The following is a 9,060-nucleotide window of genomic DNA, read 5'->3' as shown; positions in this document are numbered from 1 at the left end:
ATTAATTGAAATCTCTTTCTAATTAAAACCCATATCATCGCATTAACTCAATTTATGGATTCTCCTATTATATTTGACTCTAATCCAGTAGATTTATGTCGTCCTATTTCTAGGATTGCATGCACAGTACAGCAAAATAGGTTTTTAGCGGCATTTTAATGAAAAACGCCACTAAAGATCGAGCATTATCAGCATTTTGAAAACGCCGCTAACGATCAAGAATTAGCGGCGTTTTATAAAAAACGCCGCTAAAGGTGAACTTTTAGCGGCGATAGGTAAACAAACGCCGCAAAACTTACTCTCAACGCCGTCGTTTTAACTGAGCTTCAGTGATATTAGCGGCGTTTGTATGAAAAACGCCGCTATAGATTGAGTATTAGCGGCGTTAATTGGAAAGCGTCGCTATAGGTACACCTTTAGCGGCGTTTTTCTGCAAAATGTCGTCGTCCTATATTGAACTTTTAATAGCTTTAGCGGCGCTTTTTAATAAACACCGCTAATATTGATCTTTAGCGCCGCAAAAATTTTTGAAAAACGGCGTCGTCTTATATTGAGCTATTTAGTGGCTTTAGTGGCGCTTTTTTAAAAACGCCGCTATAAAACGAGTATTAGCGGCGTTCAAAAAATGCCGCCAAAAATATTTCATCTGTTTAATTATAATTTAACTAGTTTAATTATATTAAAATACAATTTATTTTTAATTGAATATTTAAATTCTTCGGAAAAAATAATGACACGTAGAAAAAATTTGAAAGTAAAAACATAGAAAAATATTTGTTATAAATGAAAAAAAATTAAAATACTATTATTTAAAATAATTTTAAAGATTTTTCGTATATGACTAATTGTTTTTAATTTATATGTTAAATATTTTCTTATATAATTGTAAAATAGATAGTATTATTTTTAAAATATTGAATTAATTATCATTATAGTTTAGGGTTTACGGTTTAGGGTATATGGTTAAGGGTTTGAGGTTTATGAGTTACTATTTTAAGGTTTATAGATTACGGGATTTAAGGATTGTGGTTTAAGTGTTGGGGTTTAAGGTTTAGGAGTCAGGGGTCAAGAGTTAGGGGTTTAGGGTTAATATGGTTTATGTTTTAAGATTTAGGGTTTAAAGATTATAGATTAGGGATTATGGGATTAGGGATTAAGGGTTTAGGGTTTAGGTTAATTAGTATTTTTTAATTTACATATTAAATAATTTCTTATATAATTGTAAAAGAGATAATGTTAATTTTAAAATATTGAATTAATTATCTTTATAGTTTAGGGCTTACGGTTTATGGTATATGGTTAAGGGTTTAAGGTTTATAAGTTATTATTTTAAGGGTTTATGGATTATGGGTTTAGGGATTATGGTTTAAGGGTTGGGATTTAAGGTTTAGGGTTTAAGGGTTATGAGTTTATTTTTTAGGGTTTAGGGTTTTAGGGTTTAGATTAATTAGTATTTTTTAATTTATATATTAAATAATTTCTTATATAATTGTAAAAGAGATAATATTAATTTTAACATCTTAAAATTATGATAATAGTTTAAATTATTTAAGAGATAATAGATAAACTTTATATATATTAAATGGTTTAGGACTTAAGGTTTACTTGAGATTTGTTAAATGATGAAATTTTATACAATCAACTAATGCTATATTTTCAAAAATATTAGATTTAAATATTTTCAATTTGATATATTTAAATATTAGATTTAAAAAAATTGATAAATAAATAAAAACATTGATAACAAATAAAAATGAAATATAAAATGAAGATTAGTGGCGTTTTTGAAAAAAAATGCCACAAAAAGCATTTTCCTTTTACTAAAACGATGACGTTTCGATAGGGCATTACCGGCGTTTTTCAAAAACGCCGCAAAAGAATAATAGTTTAACCAAAACGTTGTCGTTTTAGTTAGAGCTAGAAGAGGATTAGTGGCGTTATATTTTAAACGCCGCAATGGATTGGCTTTAGCGGCGCTTTTAAAAACGCCACAAACGTTTAAATTTTTTTACTGAAACGGCGTCGTTTTCTTCTCTTACATTTTACCCTCTCCTCATACCCGACACTTAGCCATTTCACCCATTTCCCCTAATCCCTAATCCCTTTCCTTAAATTTTTCCCAATTTACCTATTTCCCCTAATCCCTAAATTTTTCCCCAAATCCCTAGGCATCCGAACTTGCTGAGGTGACCCAACAACCTACTCATCGCCATTCGCTATCCTCACTCCTGCGTCGCCTCGCTCTTCGCTGCCGCAACCCGCTCTCTGTAGCTTATTTCAAGACTGTAAAAAAAGAGTTTCGATGTTGTATTTTCTAATTCTTTCTACCATGATTTGTTTGAAAATTTTCTTTTAACTCTGTTGCCCTAAATACTAAATTTATACTATTTTGTAAGCTTATGAGATTTTGTATGATAAGTATTTGGCTTTGTATAAATTTATACTTATGCCTATTTTCTCCGTTTTTTGGCCTATTTCTCGTTCCTTTCACTCTCCTATGCTCACCTAAGTATAAAACATGAAATTAAGGCATTAGGAGCATCGAATTCACTAATTTAAGGAAAAATCATCCATAAAATGTGCTAAGCATGGGCTAGAAATATGTATAAATTACGGTTTATCAAATACCCCCACACTTAAGCATTTACTTGTCCTCAAGCAAAATCCTCAACTCATAATCAAAATAAATTCTCCTCAACTTATAATTTCTATCGATAATATCTCAAAATAATCCATAGGTAATCATACATTGAAAATTCAACTGAAAAAACATCAAAGTTTCAAACATTCCAAGTTGATCATTTTATCATGAAAACATAGCTGTCTCCCTTCATCTAAGTAATTACCTTTGATTCAAAATATCACAGACTTTCACATCCTCACTAAAGATTCACTCAAATCACTCGAGGTGTTTAAGGACAATAAATGAAGCACTCAATAGTCAATAATGAAATGTCATTACCATAGGCTTGCATGAAAATCAAATCTTCACCACTATAAATTGAGATGAAACATCAATCAAAAGGTCTTTAGAGGGTTGTAACGTGGCTTTGGTTAGGGGGTGTGGTCACAAGCTAAAAGAAAGGGTTAGAATCGAGATTGAATTGAAAAATTGCCTCACTAGAAAAATGACTAGTCATCAATTGCGTACAACAGTGCTTTTTCTCAGAATATGGAATTTAACTTCTTTAGCTCAGAAGATCACTACTACTAATATGTATACATGTATATATATATTTTTTTAAGAACAAGTCAAATTACAAAATAAAATAAAACATAGCTAAGCAACTATTCCAACTCAAATCTCGACAAAAATAGGGATAAAATTAATTTAGGGGATTTCAACAATAATGAGTTATGGGTTAATATTGCAGGTAAATCAATGAATGGGTTGTTAGGCTCAAGGGGATTCACTAAGGGTTAATTGTGAAGGTAGGCTTTTATGGAGTGAGTGGGTTAAACCTAACTGCCTTTATCATTTTGACATATCAAATCAAATGGTGTGGTCTTGACATGCATAATCAAGAAAGTTCTAGAATAACAACTCAATACTGACGCACTCATAATGAAAGTGAGCATGAAAAAAATAATAGATGCTCTAAAGGCTCAAGATCTCACAAAAATTATAGTTTTTTTATTGTTAAACTTGTGAATTCCAACTCAAAATAATACCTAAACTTGGGGAAACAACCTAAAAGTTTTTAATTCTTCAAAAATCAGCTTATCAGGCTTGATTCCCTAATGCCTTAAAGTTTAAACAATCAATGCATAAATGCCTATGCTTTAATTTAAGATATATCAATAAACATTATAGACTAATTAGAATTCATTCTAATAATAATATGAGAAGATCGCATAAGAATAAAACAAAATTCAGGGATTTTTCTGATATAAAAAACCCCCACACTTAAGATGTACATTACCCTCAATGTACAAAAGTAGATATATTGAAAAAGATAGATTTATAATCATAAGATAGGGAAAGAAGTGAAACTTCTTGAATGATGAATAAATTCCTTTGAACTAGAGTTTTGGAGAATAATCGGCATGAGAGTAGAGGATACTCCGGTGGTGGTAGAGGTTGGGTTCCACAAATGCTACGCCAAAATATTATTATAGCTCAAGTTGGATATGGTCGTGGTCGAGCAGGACATGGCAGTCGTGGAGAACCTTTCCCAGTGGAGTTTCAAGTTCCTGAGTAATAGTGAGCTTTGGAGCTCGTTATAACTGTGATAGAATCAGAAACTCTTTTAGGAAATATATCGGGAAGACTAAGTACTCATAATGACTTAGCCGAAATTAAATTTTGTAAAATAATAATTATAAAACCTAATAAAAATAAAGTGAAAGAAAAATAAAAAGTAGTCTTAAAATAAAAGTTAAAACATAAAAATAAATAGGAAATAAAAGTTTTTAAACATCTTCATCGCTAGATGGTTCGCGAGGTGGGGGTAGTGATGAGATGTGGAAGTGCTGACGAATTTGTTGTAGAGTAGCATCAATGTTATCGAAGCGCTAAAAACACTACTACTCGAATCGAGTTAGGCATTCAGAGATGTCAACGTATGAATCCACCGCATAAACTGGACGAGAAGGAGGTGGTGGCTGAGACGGTGGGTCCTCGTGACGCAAAGGGACATCATTAATAATGTCCTCGAGGGCCTCTTCCTCGGTGGACTGGGCGAGACGGTACTAAGGAGGGAAGGTGCCATGTCGTTTCTCGATCATCCTCATACTCTGGCCCATGAGAGTGAGGGAGGATAATTGGGTTGCCGTGTTGAGGAGCCCGAAGTGCCGAGCCAACCGCGTCACATAGGGCCCAATGGAGATGACCCCCTTCCTATGTCGCTCCGTCTGATGTTGAATGGCGAGGGCAATGAAATAAGTAAAGTCTATGACGTTCTCGTGCCACATACACCATAGAAAGTAGGCATCGTGAGTGTTGATGACTCTAGTGCTCTCTCGCCTTCCTATTAACGTGTGAGCCAAAGTGGCGTGTAAGTACCTCAGAGATGGAGGGAGAGCCGATGCCTTGGAGCGGCTAGGATTGTAGGAGGCAGCGCCGAGGGTGAGGGCATTCTAACACCGTGAAGGAGAGTGATGGATGTGGCGATTGAGAGCGTGGAGTTCATTCTCCTCCATGAACTCCTCAATGTAAAGGCCCAGTGCAGTTCTGAACTCTGGGACTGGCAGACTAGATCGCCGAGGCGAAATTGAATTATTCCTGAGTTATTAAAGCGGGCCATCACGGTCTGAAGATGGAACATTGAGCAGAGTTCCATAGTGAGTTCGAGATATGTGGGCTCGACAATCTAAAAAAAATCCCTCAAGGATTAGTGGTGAGAAGGTCCCAAATTGCATCTGCGAGTTGGACTTGTTCTAGCGTGGCCCAGTCTATACAGCAGCCCACTTCCAAGGGTCAGGCCCGTAAGATCTAGAAAATTTCTTCTTGGGGCCTAATGGGGAACTGCAGGAAAGGGTGACGAATTTTCGCTGTAAGACCCGAGGAAGATGACGATCTCTTCCCTTTCTTCGAAGCAAGGACGGCGGCTTTCTTTCCTCATGAAGATGACATGGTATACCGACAAGCAAAACCATTATTTCGTCATGATGAATGATCAAGGTAAGACGAAAACAAATTTAAAAATGCAAAAGTCATAAATTAAAACTAATAATCTCAATCACAACTACTAGTAAACTTAATCAAAAACAATTAATTTTATGGTGTATCATTAGCATAATAATGGTATAAGTTTCATAAAAATGGCAAATAGTTCTATGTAGCATATTTTATTGATGGAAAATGTCAACCCAAAAGTTATGAGTATTTCTATTATCCTAACCATAAATATTCACTTTAAACTAGTCAAGTGGAGCAGATAGATCATGCAGTGAGTAAGAACTTCAACATGAAAAAAGATGATAACTAGTCTAGATATGAAATTGAAGTGATAGAAAGATGAAAATAACATGAAAAATACAGATTACTATGATAAATAGCATTAGAAATCAGTAAAATAAAAGAAAGAAAAAGTAAACAAAAGCTAGAAAGAGGAGAATGAGCATCAAAAATAGGGTTGGAAGTGGCGCACTAGCATGGTAGGGAGGTCATGTGAACTTGCAGCGGCTAGGGTTAGGGATTTTGGGTGAAGAAGATGATGAATAGTGAAAGGTATTTATAGATTTTGGGACACATGGCCAGGGAACATGCCCGTGTTCCCCAATTTTTGCCTGTGTGATTCGCGAATTTTAAATTTGGATGCGTCTGACATTTGGCCCATGCCCTTGTTCTTTGGGCGTGTGGGTGCAAACGACGGTGTTGCATGGCCGAGTATGTCTTCATTCACTTCTTCCACGCCCATGTTAATCTGACAGGTTCGCCCACGGTTGCTCAGCACGAGGGTGTCGCACGCCTGTGTTTATTTGATAGGTTCGACCACGATTTCCAGGCACGGGCGTGTCGTACGCCCGTGTTGTTTTGGAAGGTTCGCCCACGGCCATGCCACACAGCTATGGCGATTTATCGTAGCCCGTGCTGGGGAAAATCTTTGCCCTGTTTCTACACGGTCCTAAGCACACCTATGTGCTTGGCCATGTCTGTGTGGTAATCTTGTGTTCAAGAGCTCCGTTAGTAAGTTAGGTGTTAAACACTAAATTTAAAGAAGTTAATACGGTTAGTGCTAGGGTTACCTCCCGAGAAGCGCTTATTTATAGTCTAAGCTCGACTTACCTCTCCATTGAATGGTCATGGTGGTTCGAGGAGTTTATACTCCTCATTCCTGCTATAAATCTCATCAAAATAAGGTTTTAAGCGGGTATTGTTTACCTTAAAAGTGCCAAACTTGGGATGACTTATCTCGACTGTACCAAATAGGAAAATGCTAAGTACTGTAAGAGGAATTTCTTCATTCGGTTTGGCAATGACCATGTGAGAATCTGCGGCATCTAATAAAACTTTATCTCTAACATTAAGTTGATTTGGAAAGGTATTGAGCTTGTTCTGGCATAGTTTTGGTTTATCGTGTGTTCTCGATTTTTGTGTCCACCATTCATCTAGCTCCTCTATTTGTAGCCTTCATTCTTCATGAATAGGTCCTCTACTATTGCTTGAAAATGGCTCATGTACTTCCTTCAAACTCATTTCCTACAAAGTAGGTTGCACCATATTGTCAGTTTTAGTAGAATGGTTTAGACAATCACCTTCAATTTTCGGTGTGTTGCCGAAATTGCGAGCTTGAAGGGTGATTGTTTCATCTCTCACACGAAGTGTGAGCTCACCTATGCCAACATCAATAATCATTCTAGCAGTTGCTAAAAAGGGCCTTCTTAAAATCAAAAGAGTGTTGCTATCCTCCTCTATGTCTAAAACAACGAAGTCAACGGGAAACATAAATTTGTCAATTTTAACGAGTACATCTTCAATAATACCCCTAGGAAATCTTATAGTTTTATCTGATAATTGGATGCTCATCCTAGTCTGTTTGGGTTTCCCAAGACTTAGTTGTTTAAACATTTTGTAAGGCATGACGTTAATACTAGCCCCTAAATAAGCTAATGCATTATTTACATCTAAACTACCAATTAAACAAGGAATCGTAAAACTCCCTGGATCTTTTAGTTTTTTGGGTAGCTTATTCTGAAGAATGGCTGAGCAAACCACATTCAACTCCACATGTGATCTTTCATCTAACTTTCGTTTATTTGCTAGAAGCTCCTTTAAAAATTTGACTGCATTTAGTATCTACAAAAGTACTTCAATAAACGGTAGGTTAATATGTAGTTTCTTTAAAAGTTTAAGGAATTTACCAAATTGTTCGTCTGAGTGGTCTTTCCTTATCCCATTGGGGTATGGCACACAAGGTTTATACTCTGTACTTACCAATTTCTGCTCATGGTGGTCTACCTCACCTTTACTTTTGCTTATCTCAGTTTCTTGCCTTCGTTCTGGTTTAGGTATGACTAACCCTTCCTCATCTTGACTAGTAATCGTGTTGAGTTGCTCCCTTGGGCTAGATTCTATGTTGCTTGGCAAGCTACCTTATGGTCATTCAGAAATCAACTTGGCAAGCTGTCCAATTTGAGTTTCTAGCCCTTGGATCGATGCTTGTTGATTCTTAAGTACTGTCTCGGTATTCTGAAAATGAGTTTCTGACACCGAGATGAATTTGGTTAGCATCTCCTCAAGGTTCGGCTTCTTTTCTGGCTGGTAAGGTGGTTGTTGAAAGCCCGGAAGATGTTGTGGCCTTTGATTTCCTTGACCGCCCCATGAAAAATTTGGGTTGTTCCTCCAACCTGCATTGTAAGTATTGCTATATGGGTTATTTTAGGATCTAGAGTTATTGTTACCCATATATTGGACTTGTTCCTCCTCGATGCTAAGGTTGAAGGGTTGATATTCTGTGCATGCTCCTCCTCCATTCGAATCGCACCTCATCATTGGATGCACCTGAGTGGAACCACACAAACCGTCAATCTTTTTTATTTAAGAGTTCTACTTGGTTAGATAACATAGTAACCGCGTCGAGGTTGAAAACACCGGCTGCTTTCGTCGACTTTGTTCTCATAACTTGCCACTGATAGTTATTCAGTGACATCTGCTCAATAAATTCGTAAGCCGCCTTAGGTGTCTTATTATTGATAGTTCCTCCAGCGGCTGCATCAATAATCTGCCGAGTCGAAGGATTTAGGCCATTATGGAACATTTGAACCTGTAGGCAAAGCGGTAACCCATGGTGTGGGCACCTTCTCAAAACGTCCTTGTATCTCTCTCATGCATCGTAGAGTGTTTCTAAATCTATCTGCACAAAAGAAGAGATATCATTACGTAATTTGGCTGTTTTAGCTGGTGGAAAATATTTTAATAAAAATTTTTCGGTCATTTGTTCCCAAGTAGTGATTGACCCTTGTGGTAACGAGTTCAACCATTATTTAGCTTTATTCCTTAACAAAAAAGGGAAACAATCGAAGGTGAATTGCATCATAAAAAATGCCATTAATTTTAAAGGTATCATAAAATTCTAGAAAATTTGCCAAGTGAGCATTGGGATCCTCGTCCTGCAA

At 36.3% G+C, this 9,060-nt stretch overlaps 1 non-coding gene across 1 annotated transcript; it reads left to right on the top strand.

Moving 5' to 3' along the window:
• The first annotated feature begins 8,724 nt into the window (after positions 1 to 8,724).
• On the top strand, positions 8,725 to 8,831 carry LOC121205158 (small nucleolar RNA R71). Its single transcript, XR_005900243.1, has one exon. It is a non-coding gene; the product is annotated as a small nucleolar RNA R71 (small nucleolar RNA).
• Positions 8,832 to 9,060: the final 229 nt, after the last annotated feature.

Source organism: Gossypium hirsutum, chromosome A08, assembly GCF_007990345.1.
Source record: "Gossypium hirsutum isolate 1008001.06 chromosome A08, Gossypium_hirsutum_v2.1, whole genome shotgun sequence".
NCBI classification, from domain to species: domain Eukaryota; kingdom Viridiplantae; phylum Streptophyta; class Magnoliopsida; order Malvales; family Malvaceae; genus Gossypium; species Gossypium hirsutum.
Note: the sequence above shows the minus strand (reverse complement) of the source record. Positions and strands in the feature narration are given on the sequence as shown.